General features: G+C 49.0%; 1 protein-coding gene across 1 annotated transcript in view; it reads right to left on the bottom strand.

Moving 5' to 3' along the window:
* Positions 1–6,053: 6,053 nt before the first annotated feature.
* Positions 6,054–15,518, bottom strand: part of LOC123840833 (tRNA N(3)-methylcytidine methyltransferase METTL2A) — a 32,653-nt gene continuing 23,188 nt past the window's right edge. Inside the window, exon 9 of the mRNA XM_064583939.1 lies at positions 6,054–6,192. The gene's annotated coding sequence lies outside the window, so the exon portion shown is untranslated. The remainder of the gene's footprint in view (positions 6,193–15,518) is intronic.

The raw sequence follows: 15,518 nt of genomic DNA, 5'->3' as shown, positions 1-15,518 counted from the left end.
GCTATGATTCCATTTTAGGAGGTAATTATTTCGAATAATCAGTGGCATACAGGGCTAAAGGTGGTATTTTTAGTTTCACTTTTTCTAGTGTGTTTTTTCTCAGCGTGTCAAAGTTCCAATGTCGTAGGTCTCTTCACAGCCCCACTCTAGATTTAACACTCATCCTAGAAAGAATTGCATGTAGGAATTTAATGAATTTGCTTACCACAAAGATTGGGTGCTTCTATTTATAAGTGTTGTAGAAATGAAGATATTAAATATCAAGAGCAAGGGAAAAGAACCTTACCCTTTCTCAGAGAAAGATGGGTAATTTCAAAATAAATTCTCTTGTCAGATGGTTCCTCTCACAATGTGACTGAACCTTGGGTTCATGAATCAGCTTGTTTAAAGTGTGTTTGCTCACATGGCAACTTGGTCAGACTCAGCTTGTCATAGACTGGCAAATGGTGACATGCCCCATGCAAAGACTCAGTTCCCATTAGCTGTGGAAGGCTCAAACACGGATCCAACCAGGTTCGTGTTCATAGTCACAGGGAAGACCACGGAGCTGGCTGGACATGCCTCAGACTAGTCCTGGTGTTCCCCAAGTTGTGCTCTGCAAGCCTTGATAGGTTAATACGCTTTAAAGGGAGTATCCATACATTGGTCCTTGGGAAACTCTTGGTTAAAGCGAAATGGAATCAGTTATTTCCGTACTACTTGGAGCCCAAAATGTGCAATAGGCATATGGCAATCCGGGCGGGGGGGGGGGGGTGGCGGGGAGATGGAGGTTTTCAGTACTTTTCCATTTAACTTTGGAACCACTACTCTGGTTTTGGTTGGTTGACTGGCTGGTTGGCTGGTTGAGTGTAGTCATGGAAAAGGTGTTCTGAGAAAGACACTGGGGGAAACTGGTGTAACCTTTTGCTTTTTAACCTGTACCACACTAATGATTGTCCAGCATCTCCTTGAATGTTTCATAATATCCACCATCTGCAAGCAAAAAGATCCTGGCATATGATACTGAGCAGGTTGACAGTGAGTCTTAGTGTGATTGCACCTTGTCTAAAAGGAGCCTGCAATGTGGTGGCTTAAGAGGACAGACTTACTAGGCAGTGTCCTTGATTTTAATCCGTCCTGCCTCTTATCAGCTGTGTAGTCTTAAGCAAGATATTTAAGTTCTCCGTGCCTCAGTTTCTTTATCCACAAAATGGTGTTAAAAGATCCCCGGACTGTTGGAGGATTAAACGAGATTATATATATATATATATATCATAGTAGATTGTTTATAATAGAGTAATCCCTGAAATCTGTGGTCCCCAAACTCCACATTTCTGCAAAAGGTTTATGTACATTTGTCATTAGACTGGTTTAAGGGCACACAGTTTAACTTTGGGAGCCCATGGAAGTCAGGCTGCCAATGTCTGAGTTGTTTAGGTGTTTTTCTTCATCGCCAAAAAAACAAAGAAAAAGGACTTGATGTCTTTTTAATGAAAGCATTACATTTGTTGGCGGGGAGGGGTGTGGGGAGTAGAGAAAAACGGGTCACCTGCCTGGTCTCTTTATGCTCTTCTTCCCCCAGCCCCGAGAATTGAGGGTTTTGAGGGTTTTGAGGGTTTCTCACCGTATGAATAAATAAGGAATTTCGTAAAGGCAATATTTCCACTATAAATTGCGCTAGGCAGGACAGTGTAGAATCCTAAAGTATTTATGACCAGACAGAATGAGGTTCCAATCCTGACTCTTCGCCTCTCGGGGTCTCCGTCTGAAAACGAGCCAGCACACCTAATTCCATGAGTTGCTTTAATTAAAATTGAAACAGTGATGGGAACCGGTTTGTAACCATGCCTGACCTACAGTAGGCGTTGAGTCAATGTTATTTCCCCTCTTCTCCCCATTCCTAACAAAAGGGAAAAGTGGTTGGTTGCCTGCACTACAGATTTTATAAAAATTCAGATCCCAGCCTTCGTCAGACTCTCCGCCAGTCACTCTCCCATCTCTGTTTGGCGTAGCCTCCTCCCACCGCTGAGCTTGCTTCACAAACTCCTCTTGAGCAAGTGCCCTTGACACCGTTTGCTTTATTTATCAAGTCATGCATTCTTCCCCACAGCCCACTGACAGTGCAACAATCTTATTCTCCTGGAGAGTACCTCCCTTCTCTAATATCCTCTTCCAACTCCCTCCCCGCAAGTTATTTTTTAATAAATGTTTTTTCCCTGCATTGTGTGTTCCTTCCCAGCAGCTGCAATGCAAGATAGACAAAGAGCAAAAGAGAGTAAATGCACTTAAATGTAACAAATCCCCTCCCCTTAGCTACTCAATCCCCCGTACCGGTCGTACTGGTCGTGCTCAGAAAGGTAACTTCAATAGGAAACAACAGCAAACATGATATTTGTGGAAACTGGCAAAAGTGTATTTTTAAAGTCTTGGTTCTTCTTTTGTCTTTAAAAAAAAAAATACGTGTCTTTATAAAGTGTATTTATAATTTTTTTTTTAGTAATCTCTACTCAAACTCACGACCCCAAGATCAAGAGTCAGATGTGCCACGGACGGAGCCCGCCAGGTGCCCCCCTCCTGTTGGCTTTTTATATTAAGCTTCAGTCATCAACCTTCTGACACAGTGACACGGTCATGAGGGAAAGGGAGCCCGAGCCCCATGCCCATAGAGAAGAAAAAAGGGGATCACCCGGTGAGGGGCAGGAGGCGTGGGGATGGCCAGCCCCAAAAGGCAAGACAGAAGATGAGCGCCTTCTTACACAGCCTCTGAGCCAAGAATGAGCTTTACATTTGTAAATGGTTGAAAGAAAAGAGGAGGAATAGTATGGCACATGAAAATTACATAAACTTCTAATTTGGGCATCCATAAATAAAGTTCCATTAGAATACAGCCACACTCATCCTTTGCATGCGGTCTGTGGCTGCTTTTTGCACCGCAAAAACAAAACAGTAATTGTGACAGGCCAGGAAGACCTGAAATATTTACCACCTGGTCCTTTACAGAAAAAGTTAGTCCACCTTGGCTGCGGGCCAAGGACTTCTCAAATTGTAATAAGCATATATAACGCTCGGGCATCTTGCTAAATGCAGGTTCGGACTTAATAAGTCTGGGATGGGGCCTGAGACTCTGCATTTCCAGCAGCTCCCAGGTGACGCTCTTGCTGCTGGTCTGCAGACCTTACTGAGTATCGAGGCCTTGAAAGGCTTGTCCGTCTTATGTTAATTTTTGTGAATGATTTCTAAGTAAGCAAATCTTAGAAAATATGAAAACTTGGAGTGTAACCCAGGATAATAACCTCAAACAGATTTTCCACGTTTCATCCCATTGTTTTGCATCATGTGACGGCCTGATGGCTGAGGAAATGGATTTGCCGGCAACCTTGCTGAGGCCAAAGGGATTGCAGCCCCAACACTTCTGGGATGTGAGGCTCCCTTGTATTTTTTTTTTTTAAAGATTTTATTTATTTATTTTTACAGCGAGAGAGGCACAGCGAGAGAGGGCACACAAGCAGGGGAGTAGGAGAGGGAGAAGCAGGCTTCCCGCTGAGCAGGGAGCCTGATGCGGGGCTCGACCCCAGGACCCTGGGACCGCGACCTGAGCCGAAGGCAGACGCTTAACGACTGAGCCACCCAGGCGCCCCGTGAGGCTCCCTTGTATTTGCCGTAAACTCTCCATTCTGGCCCCAGAAAGACCTTTCTGAGTTCACCTTACCCAAATTATTCTTGATTTTTCCAATTTGAGGCAAGTCCCCTCTCTCAGCTCTTCCTTCAGGGACCAGCGCTTCTCAGAGTGACCAACACTTGGAGAAACATCCAGGGTTCAAATCCTAGCCCTTCTAACGTGTTCTGACACCTAGGGGCACGCAAGTTCTGGTGCCTCAATTTTCCTACCTGTGTGATGGAGATAAAGTATGTAAAGCCTCTGGATTTGTGGCAGGTGCTTCCAAACCTGCATCTCAAAACTTCAGATACCCCAGACCTGCTCCTCCCCCGAGCTGACTCATTTTAGCAAATGTCAATTCCATTCTTTCACGATCTAGACCTGAAACCTTGGAATTATCCTCTTCTACTTTTACCGCCGGCTCCTCCACTCCAGCCTCACTCTCTGCTCCCACGTCAGGGCCTTTGCACTTACTATCCCTTTACCTGCAATGCTCTCCATCAGATACGTAACTGGCATTGGCCGCAGGTTTTTACATCACATGAAGTGCATCCTATCTTCTGTGTACATATGATAATGAGATGGAACTGGCAAATAGCTGCCCTTCCATGATAGAGAAGAACTTCCCACCTTTTTTTTTTTTTAATTTGAGAGAGAGAAAGAGAGAGAGCACATGAGAGGGGGGAGGGTCAGAGGGAGAAGCAGACCCCCTGCTGAGCAAGGAGCCCGAGATGGGACTCGATCCCGGGACTCCATGATCATGACCTGAGCCGAAGGCAATCGCTTAAGCAACTGAGCCACCCAGGCGCCCAAGCTTCCCACCTTTCAAGGGACAACCATTCTAAGCTTCTGAGTAGAAGGAAGTGAGGAGGGAGAAGAGCACAGCCCCAAATCAAATGCTTGCTCTCCTGTGCATGCCACTTAGAGAAACAGACAATAAACACGTGACTGTATGTCAAGGGTAATGAGTGTGTTCGGAGAAAGCAAGCAGGAAACATGAATAGAGCCCTAGGCCCTGGGAGCAGTGTAGATGCTTTCTATAGGGAGGTAAGTCAAGCACAGCTTTTCTCCCATAATGTGCCATCTTAGCAGGTGCCTAAATGAAATGAAGGTGCAAACCCTGTCACTGTCTAGGGAAGGGCCTTCCAGGAAGAGAGAACAGTGAATGAAAATGCCCTGGGCCCAGAACTTGCAGGCCGATGTTGTCAAAGTGTGTTTCTGGGCTTTCTGGGCTGTGCGTGATAGGATGCCTGCCGCAGAGCAGAGAACACAGGTGGACCGTAACTGCGGTCCGGTTCTGGTCTGACGGGGTACTTAATGAATGCTGTAGTGCGTCTCAACAGTTTTGAGCCTGTGTATAACGTCTAATCCCAAAGGATAGGGATTAGAACAGGAAGCACTTACTGAGCATTTATAGGGCAGGCACTAGAATGACAGCATGTTCATTATCACATTTAATCCTTTCAACCTTGAGGGAGGCCCACCATACAGATGAGGAGGACAAAGTGCCGAAGAGGTATGAGGTCCCCAGCCAGCTCATAGGCAGCTGAAGGGGAATTCTCCCAGAGAACTCCAGAACCACCCCCCCACCCCCGCCGGGTTTAGGTCTAGGCTGTATCAGGCTGCCCAAGTGCTCTGTTCTGCCCCTCCTGGCCTGTCCCAGGTTCCACCTGCTTTTTTACTTCGGTTCAATTAACTCTAACTTTCCTCCACCTCGTTCTGGTGTCTTGTTTCATGACCCCGTATTTATTGTGCTCCGCATCTTTCCTATCTGGCAGCTAGCTTTCACTTCCTGTGAAGGTTTATACATGGGCGGTTGGGTAGTTACTTAGGTAAGACTCTTATCAAATTCACCATCACCCAGAACTTGGTTTTCGGTTCTGCAGGTCTCTTGCTTCAGAGTTCATCTAACTCAGGAAGAATGTAATCAAAATACGGAGAGAATGGTACACACCCATGATGTCAATTCACTCATTTTAAAAGGAGAACTTGACCGCCAAGCAGCGACATTTGACCAGCTGACTTTCCTCACAGAAAAGCTACTCAGGAAGGCAAACCAAACCATGAGGTTCCTCTGCGAGCCAGGGGAATGAGTGGGCTAATCTTACTGGCTCACCGTGGCCAGCTAAGTTCACCTGCGGTTCCCAATTCCTCGAAACAGGACACTGTCTTCTAAAAAGCCCCGGTGTTGGTCTGTCCCTGTTGTGGAATCACACCAAAGCCCTGCCCTTTAGACTCCTCTCTTAGACGCTGGGTGGGCAGATCACAGCTCTTCGGAAACCACAAGCAATGTAGAGGCTTACGTTTTCTTAGACATTTGGATCACCCATTTTTAGCCAACTCTGCTTCTTTGTAGGTGGCTGATCTCATCCTACACTTGAGTCTTCCAAGTCTTGTTCTCGGGGCTTTGCAGGTCTCTTGGTGAGGCCTCTGGTTTTAGGTTCTGCTTTAACATTTATTAGCATAAGACTTTAGGAAAGTTACTTCAATTTCCTCATCTATCACGCTGACAGCTAACACCTGTCCTCCTCCCGAGCTTGCTCTAAGGATGAAGCCTGTTAACACAATAAAGCTTCTTGAGATTTGGGGAAAAAAAAGAAAAGGATCATGTAAATGCAAAATGAAATAATTTTTCAAAGCAAGATCTCCGTAAAACAATAGTTGCAACAGGGAAAGAGAAGCTGACGTCACAGCTGGCCCCAGAAACCTGCACACAATCTACAGTCTATACGGTCTACCCAGGAGCCCACGGTCCATTATTGATGGGCGTGTGGTTCCATCTGGTCCAAGAACCACCACCCTGAAATATCCTTCAGTATCTTGATCATTTTTTTTTTTAAGATTTTATTTGACAGAGAGAGACAGCGGGAGAGGGAACACAAGCGGGGGGGGGGGGGGGGGGTAGAGGGAGAAGCAGGCTTCCCGCAGAGCAAGGAGCCCAATGCGGGGCTCGATCCCAGGACCTCGGGATCATGACCCGAGCTGAAGGCAGACGCTTAACGACTGAGCCACCCAGGCGCCCCAAATAAATAAAATCTTAAAAAAGAGGGGGGACTTCCTTAGTCACTGCTTTTGCCACCAGGCTGCTTAAGGGGTAGCAGGATTTTACTTTTGTTTGGATGTTCAGTCTCCAGCATCACTGTTGCAAGGATATCACATGGTAACAGGTTCCCCATTCTGATTGCAAACCTGGCATCTCATTGACCAGCCCATCCATTCCACTCCTGTATCAGAGCAGGAAACACCCTGGAAGGTTCTTTTCTCCTCTCACACAGACACAAGACTCACCTGACCGACAGGTCCTTCTTCCCTGGGGTGCCCTTATACATATCCCCGCGCTGACGACCAGGAGCTGGGCACAGGCGTACTGGTACTTAGGAACGGGAAGGGCGCTGGGAGGCCTCGGGTGTTCACATTGCCTGAAAGCCGGCCTCACGCCTGGCACTGATGCAGCATTTGCGTGCCGCCCCGTGGGGCTGGTGCAGGGGGGAGCTGGTCCTGTGCCCTCGTGGGCCCTCCATCTCTTCCCCTCCCCTCCCCGTGCTCCGCAGAGCACACCCCACCCCCAAGAAGTAGGCCTGCGTTTGGTTCTCCAGCACCTGGGGACTTGTCTCTTCCACTAGAAAAAGTATGAAAAGTGTGTGTGTTGTTAACAGATTCCTGTGGCGTGTCCCTTTGTCCACTGGGGGCGCTGTCTTAGAGCCTGACCTGGGAGCAAGGCTGACCCAGGATCCGGTCCAAGCTCTATTCTGCCGAGCTCTGGTTACTTTGGCTTCCGAGCCTCAACTTCCTCATCTGTAAAATGGGCACACAATACCCATCCAGAAGGGTATACCTAAAGCATCAAGCACAGTGCTTGGCCAAACAGGCAGGCGTAAACATGGGGCTTCCTGGAATGAGGACTTCTTTTTGCTCGTTTGACTTTTTAAAAAACCACCTTCCTAATTGTGTTGATCAATTTGTATTTATGATAACATAAAATTGACTTTGTTTATAGAGTTTTCACGAAGTCTCCAAACTAGAGCTGAGTCCCAGCACTAGCTGCCTAAAGTGTGACCTGCCAGAGGCCCTTGTGGCACCAGCCATGGGAGGTAGGGAGGGGGACCAAGGGACCAGCCTCTCCTCACCCCCACTCCTTGGGAGGCAGCAAACTTTTTCTGTAAAGGGTCACATATAGTAAATATTTCAGGCTACCGTCCCTGTTGCACCTACCTAACTCTACGGGCTAGCGGGAAAATAGCTACAGATGATATGTAAGGGAAGGACTATGGCTTTTTCCAGTTAAACTCTGCCCAAATAAGCTGCGTTAGAATCACCTGGGGGTTGCTTGAAACCTGATCCCTGGGCCCCACCTCCAGAGTTTCTGATTCAGTGGGTCTGCGGCGGAGCCTGTCCCAGCATTTCTAACTTCCCAGGTGAGGCTGGTGCTGCCGGTCTGGGAACCACTCTGAGAACCACCATAGCCGCTCCCACTCCCCTTCTTCTCTGGGCACCTAAAACACTTTATTCCTGCTGCGAATATAGCATTCATTATGTTATATTATGGTTAGTGGTCAGTGTGGGGGTCTCCAGAATCCTTTTTTTTTTTTAATTTTTAAGTAAGCTCTACACCCAACGTGGGGCTTGAACTCATGACCGGGAGAGCAAACATATTACCGACTGAGCCAGCCCGGGGCTCCTCTGGGATCTTTCCTTAATCACCTTCCTATTCTGGTGCCTGACAATAGCAGCTGCTGATCATTTAGTGAATTCAAGGGAGGGTCACAGCCATTGAAGCCCCAGGTCCCTCCCTGCTCCTTGGTGGACATTTCTGTCTGGAGTTCTGCGCAGCCTGGCCCTGCCCTGCCACAGAGACGAGGAAAAGGGACTTTGTCTCGCTGCCTGTCCAGAAACAGACCAGGAAAGGAGACACTCCCTGCTCACACTAGACCTTGAACCTGGACTATTTCCTAAGGAAATAAAACGAGGGAGGGTGGGGGTTGGTTTGCTTAATTTTGTTATTATGATCATCATTATTATTTTGCTTCTAAATGGATTGTTTAATTTGTAAGGGGGCCAGGGTTACATCCAGATGGGTGTTTGCTGTGGAAAACCACTATTTCTGAGTTACACTAAGAGGGCATTTAAAACGAACTGCAGGGCACCTGGGTGGCTCAGTTGGTTAAGCGACTGCCTTCGGCTCAGGTCATGATCCTGGAGTCACTGGATCGAGTCCCGCATCAGGCTCCCTGCTCGGCGGGGAGTCTGCTTCTCCCTCTGACCCTCCCCCTTCTCATGTGCTCTCTCTCATTCTCTCTCTCTCTCAAATAAATAAATAAAATCTTTAAAAAAAAAAAAAACAAAAAACCGAACTGCAGCCACAGCTTTTTCTCAGATCGGACAGAATCAAGTTTGGTCTTGATAAAAAGGAATAATATTAGAGACCTTTCCATATCTCGAGTAGCTCGAGTTTCAGCAACTCCTGGCTCCACCTCCCTCTCCTGGAACTCACTGCCTCCCTCCTGGTTTTTACCCCAAGGACCTCTGCAAGAGGCAGGCGTGGAAGGGAGCGCGCTTCCCCCTCCCCCCTTTGCGGAGGACGTATCGGCAGGAGCTGCGCAGAGATAGGGCTGAACAGTGGGGTAACGGGGATAATCCTAGTCATGGGCTGGCTGCAAACAGCAGATGTGACAATAACCTCCCTCTTTCCGATTCCCAGGCCTGTCGGAGGGAGGCTTACACAGGATTTTCTTTGGTCTGTGAAGTTTCAAGACCATCCCTACCTAAGTTCTGTCCCTCACTCTCTCCTTTCCAAATTAATAGACAAAGCCAGGAGTCAGGACTCCTTCCCTTCCCCATCTCCATGGGCTCCCTGAACACCGCCCAAGGTCCAGACAACATTTGCTGCCCCTCTGGACTGTAGTGTGCTCAGCGAGGACCCAGTAAGCCGGAGCACGGCAAGTCCCCATGGCAAAGGAGCACGACTGACCCCAGCGTGGCTGAGACTCCTTCTGCTCGGCCCTGTCCCTGCCACCTCGTTACCTCTGCCTGTCAATCCATTTTGCATCAATAAACTTTATGTTCAGGGCCTTGCAGAATGAATCAAAGGAGAGCAGCTAAGACTGATCTCTGACCTTGGCACATAAACAGCCTGCAGATTGGACTTGACAGTTAATAAAGGAAAGGCCCCGCAATTCTCGGATGCCTCTTTGCCTTGATTAGATTGAGCGTTCATAAGCTATGGGGAAATCTTCAGTTTGAAGAGAAAGACCCCACAAGGCAGGCAGTCACATCCCCACTCATTCATTCATCCGTTCAGACTGTCAGTCCCTTGTCAACAGACAGGGACTTGTCAAGCGCCCTGTTACCTGCGCCCAGTGCTGTGCGAAGGCTTTCAAGGAAAGGGCTACAGGAGCTCCAGCGTCCACCCTGTGCTCTCCCGGAACCCAGCCGCTGGCCAGGCCGTCGAGCACACAAGCTTTGGTGCAGACACATCTGAACTTGAATCCTGAATTCTGCCAGGTGGCCTTTGGCAAGTTATTTAACCTCTCTGCCCTTGGTTTCCTCTTGGGGTTAATAATGCCAACCGCCAAGGGCTGTCATCAAGACTAAGTGAGACCATCTGCACAAAGCATTCGGCACAGAGCTGGGCACCCAGCAAGCACGCCAGAAATGCACTTCCCAGGACGGTGCCCTTGGTGCCCTTGGCTCGCCGGCCGGCTCTGGGGGGTAGGGGGTGGGGCTCAGCCGGTCGCAGGGAGCCGGTGATGACATCCCCGGTCTCTGCCCTCAATGATCCTGGAGGCGACTGGGGACTGCTCTTAGTTCCTTCATCTCTAAAATGGGGCAGAGGTGGTGATCCCCCGAGAGGATCTGGAAAGAGCATTAGCGCCTTGCTGGGGAAGGGCCTGTGGGAATATTGAATTCCAGCACAGCCTTTGGCTTTGTCATCCCTGCCACCGCAGCCCTGCGGGCTGTCTTTACTAATAGATATTTTAAAATTCCCGAACCCACTTCATGCTATATTAGCTAGCACGCAGAGGTTTATTCAGTGTTAATCACATTAATCTGCTGTTTCATTTCACGCTGTGTGATGCCAACTTCAGTGAGAGCCAGGAGAGCAGAATTTACTCTCAAAGGGCTTCGTGCTGTGTTCACCCAAACGGCGCCTCGTCAAGGCATCTCAGAGGCCCAGGGACCTCTGGGCCACCCCCGCACCCCTCAGGGGAGCCCCGAAGCCTTACACAGTCTGCCTTTCAAGTGTCTCTCCGTATATATTAGTTTTTACCCTCAATTAGAAATCTTGTAGGCAAGCGTCCAGTTTTTACTAGCTATCTCTAATTCTTAAACAATGCAAACACATGCTATTCAGTAAAAGCTCCCCAGCAGGTGCCTGTCACAAAGGGACTCTGAGCATACTGGAGTTTGGAGGGTCCTTTGAGATCTCCCAGTAGGACCCCCTCACGTTACAGACGGAAAAACTGAGGTGTAAGGACTTGAATCTCTCCTCTCTTGGCTCCTTCCTTAAGCCAATGAATAACCTTCATTCAGATCTTAAACACAAAACAACACATTTGCCAGTTTTTTCTTGGCCCTGCGCCCCAATCTGCTTGAACCTCCCACTTGCCCTTGGGGTCCTGTCAGCCAGCTGCCAGCCCCAGATCCTACTTGCTGAGGAAAATGGAAGCCATCCGACAGGAACATGTACCACCAGTGACCCCGTGGCCCAGCCCAGCACGGAACAGTGTCCCCCCAGGGCCACAGGCTGCCCTCCGTGTGCTGGTGGCCCTCCGCCACCTGCCTACCCAAGGACCTTGTCCCGCACCTCTCACCCCATTCTTACTTCACCAATTTACCTTTCCATGGGATCATTCCTCTCGACATACGCACATGCTCTCATTTAAAAAAAATTTTTTTTTCATTTTTAAAAATTGTGTATAAAATCCTGCCTTGACCTTGCATCCTCCTCCAGCTGTGCCATTTCTCTCCTTCAAAATCCTGCAGTTTCCCTTTCCTCATCACCTGCCGCTCACTTTTTCTAAGTTGCTTTTTTCCCTTTTTTTTTCTTTTTCCTTTTTTTAAAGGTTTTGTTTTGTTTTGTTTTTTTATTAGAGAGAGAGCACAAGTAGGGGGAGCGGCAGGCTCTCCGCTGAGCAGGGAGCCCAATGCGGAGCTCGATCCCAGGACCCTGAGATCATGACCTGAGCCGAAGGCAGACGCTTGAGCACCCAGGCGGCACCCCCCCACCAGTATTTTTTCTAGGAAAAACATAAGCCTACAGCAAAGTTGAAAAGTATTAAAGTACCCTCGGCCTAGATTTTCCCCAATTAGCATTTTGCCACATTTGTTTTCCTTTTCTCTAAGAGATAATACACCTATATATAGTACATAATTTATATATAGGTAACAGATGCATAAATGAGTATATATAAATTATGTATATAAGTATATACAGGTGGGTATGTTTAGTTTTGTTGTTATTGTTGAATCACTGGAAAGTTGCAGGGATCCTGCTCCTTCACCCCTCAATACTATAATAAATACTACAATGTGTGTCTCATAAGAGCCAGGATACTCTTACTTACTTAACCACAGAGCATTATTACAAGAAATTGAATGCTAGTACAATATTATTTAACATAAAGTCCGTTTTCGGATTTCTCCATTTGCACCAAAAATGTCCTTCATAATGATTTTTTAATCCAGATTCCAGTGAAGGATGAGGCCCACCCCAATTTAACTGCCAGATTAAACCTCCACCCAGACCTTCCAAGGTCAGGTAACTTCATTACCAAACCTAAAGGCTCTTTCTCTGGCCTCAATGGGGGCTCAGCCAGGGCAGTCTCCTCTGGACTTCCAGGTTAGCACACAGTCCTTTACTCCCTCTTTCCTGCTCCTTCCCTTCTCTCAGTCCTCCCTCTGTCCTCTCCAGGCCTCTGTACTGGGCTCTCCTGTCCAGCTCCCAGGTGCTCTCATCTAGGCCCATGGCTTTAGCACCGGCTGCAGACGGATGCCGCCCACATTTCCAGCATCCAGGGCCAACCCGGTCTAACCCATCTCCCCAACTCCAGACTGATGTACCCCACTGCCTTCTTCTCAGCCTCTCCCCTGGGACATGCCACCAGCACCTCCAACCTGAGATGTCCAATTGGAAGCCTCCATGTTTCCCTTCTTCCCCATCTCAGTAACAGCATCACCATCACCTACCACCTGGTCCTGAATCCACCCTTTCCTCCCCAGCCACGCCCTCCCTCCTGCGCCCCCCCCCCCCCCCCCCCGCACTGGATCCTGTCTCAACTCACGCTGCCTCCATCTTCTGCGCTACCACGAAAGTCTGGTCCACCCTTAGCGGCCGGAATACCCCGGGGCGGGGGGCGGTTGGGGGCTAGTTCCAAACTGCTCTCCACCCTTGCCCCACCCCACAATACATTTTTCCAGCTGTGTTAATCTTTTAAAATGTAATCCAGGTCGGACCACTCCCTCTCTTAAACCTCTCCAACAACTTCTCACTGTAATGAGAAAACATTCCAACTCAGCAGGGTTTATGAGGCACTTGGTGGTCTTAAGAGCCCCGCCTCTTTCCCCACCTCCTCCACCATTGTTTCTGGTGACCCAACCCTGGCCTCCCTCGGGGTTTTTGTTTGTATGGTCGTCTGCCTCTGCCTGCTATGCTCTCACCCGGGATCTCAATGGCTGCTGGGCTCTCGGCCTGCAACTGCCCCCAAGCTCACACCGCACGGACCCGGCCACCAGCGTCAGCTGCCCTCTCACATTAACGTCCCGGGAAGGGCTCTGATTGGCTTAGCCCGTGTCACATGCACACCCCGTCCAATCATCTGTGGCCAGAGAGGTCATTGGGTGGAAACATGGCTGCCATGGTGCCTTGGTTCCTCTGGGGTTGGAGGACTGGGAGGGGGGACGTTCCTGGAGAAGGGGGTTGTGTCATGAGCTGCAGTTTGCCTTTTCTACCTCTGCTCAGTCTTCAGTGCACGGGGCCGGTCAGCAGCGTTTAACCTATTGGGGACTGCCCCTTTTATTTGTCCAATGAAAGGTTGTTTTAACCAAAAAAAGGGCAATATATAGTTACTGATAAAAAAGTTCAAAAATACAGAAAATAATGGGGAAAGAGACCCCAGATTTCTACCAGCTGATGACAACCACTGTTAACCTCCTCTGGCTCTGTTGTCCTCTGGACAATTGCCAACCATGAACCCGAAGGGCCGCTCTCCTCGCAGCTTCCTCAGAGTGCAGTTCTGATTATTTATTTATTTAAAGGTTTTATTTATTTATTTATTTATTTGAGAGAGAGAGAGAGTGTGTGCGTGTGCGGTGGGGCGGGGGATGGGGGCAGGGGGAGGGAGAGAGAGAGAGAGAGAGAGAGACCATGAGCAGGGGGAGGGACAGAGGGAGAGGGAAAAGCTGACTCCCCGCTGAGTACGGAGCCTGAGGTGGGGCTGGATCCCAGGCTCTGGGATCATGACCTAAGTGGAAAGCAGAGGCTGAACTGGCTGAGCCACCCAGGCACCCCCCCCCTTTATTTATTTTTGTTAAGGAGGCTCTGCCCCCAAGCAGGGCCTGACCTCAAGACCCTGAGATCAAGACCTGAGCTGAGATCAGGAGTCAGAGGCTTAAAGGACTGAGCCACTCAGACGACCCTTAGTTCCGATTCTTCTTTACTTTTCTTTTCTTTTTAGGGTGGGGGAGGGGCAGTGAGGATCTTAAGCTGGCTTCATGCCTAGCTTGGAGCCCAGGGTTCCATCTCACAACTCTGAGGTCATGACCTGAGCTGAAATCAAGAGTCGGATGCTTAACCTACTGAGCCACCCAGGCGCCCCCAGTTCTGATTATTTTTTTTTTTAAAGATTTTATTTATTTATTTGAAAGAGAGAGAATGAGAGACAGAGAGCATGAGAGGGAAGAGGGCAGAGGGAGAAGCAGACCCCCTGCCGAGGAGGGAGCCCGATGCGGGACTCGATCCCGGGGCTCCAGGATCACGACCTGAGCCGAAGGCAGTCGCTTCACCGACTGAGCCCCCCAGTTCTGATTCTTTTTTTTTTTTTAAAGATTTTATTTATTTATTTGAGACAGAGAGAATGAGAGACAGAGAGCATGAGAGGGAGGAGGGTCAGAGGGAGAAGCAGACTCCGCAGGGAGCCGGACGCGGGACTCAATCCCGGGACTCCAGGATCATGACCTGAGCCAAAGGCAGTCGCTTCACCGACTGAGCCCCCCAGGCGCCCCAGTTCTGATTCTTAACCCCATTTTTTTCTAATGCTCACTCATCCCGTGTGGTAGCTTCAAACCACCGCCTTTGTGCTGGTGATTCCGTCATTAAATCCTCTCCTGCCTATTTCTTAGGTACCAGTTTGTATCTCTCTGTCGGACCTGGCAAGTCCATGAGATGCCTGTGGGCGGCTCAGACTATAGGCTCGTCACACTCCCTCCATGTCCTCACATCTCTTCCTCTCTTGACTGAAACCCTAATTATGGCATCAACATTCCTCCCATGGTTAAAGCCAGAAACTTCCAGGTTATTCTCAGTTTCTCTCACTCCCTGCCTCCCTCACCTCATACTCTTCACCAATCCTATCCATTGTACTGGTTAAATGTGGCGGGCCCCGTTCTTGCTTTTCTGCTCTCACTTCCAAGCATTGGTTCATCCCATCTTGCTGTAACTCGTGGAGTCTTCTTCCTGACCTCCCTGGCTCTAGTCTCCCCTGCCCCTGCATCACCGCCCCACCCCCCCCACACCCTTTCATCCCCTGTGATTATCTCTCTGAATTGTGGCCAACGGTAATTTTCTTGAATGTCCCTGTAATTATTCTGTTGTCCGCCTTTTAGTGTCTCCAGTGGCCCTCTGCTGCCCACAGGATTAAGCCCCAACTCCTCAGCATGGTATCTG

Source organism: Mirounga angustirostris, unplaced genomic scaffold (assembly GCF_029215605.1).
Source record: "Mirounga angustirostris isolate CCGP_5_RB_7025 unplaced genomic scaffold, mMirAng1.0.hap1 SCAF_156, whole genome shotgun sequence".
Lineage (NCBI taxonomy): Eukaryota > Metazoa > Chordata > Mammalia > Carnivora > Phocidae > Mirounga > Mirounga angustirostris.
The sequence above is the reverse complement of the archived record's forward strand: the minus strand, read 5'-3'. Positions and strand labels throughout refer to the sequence as shown.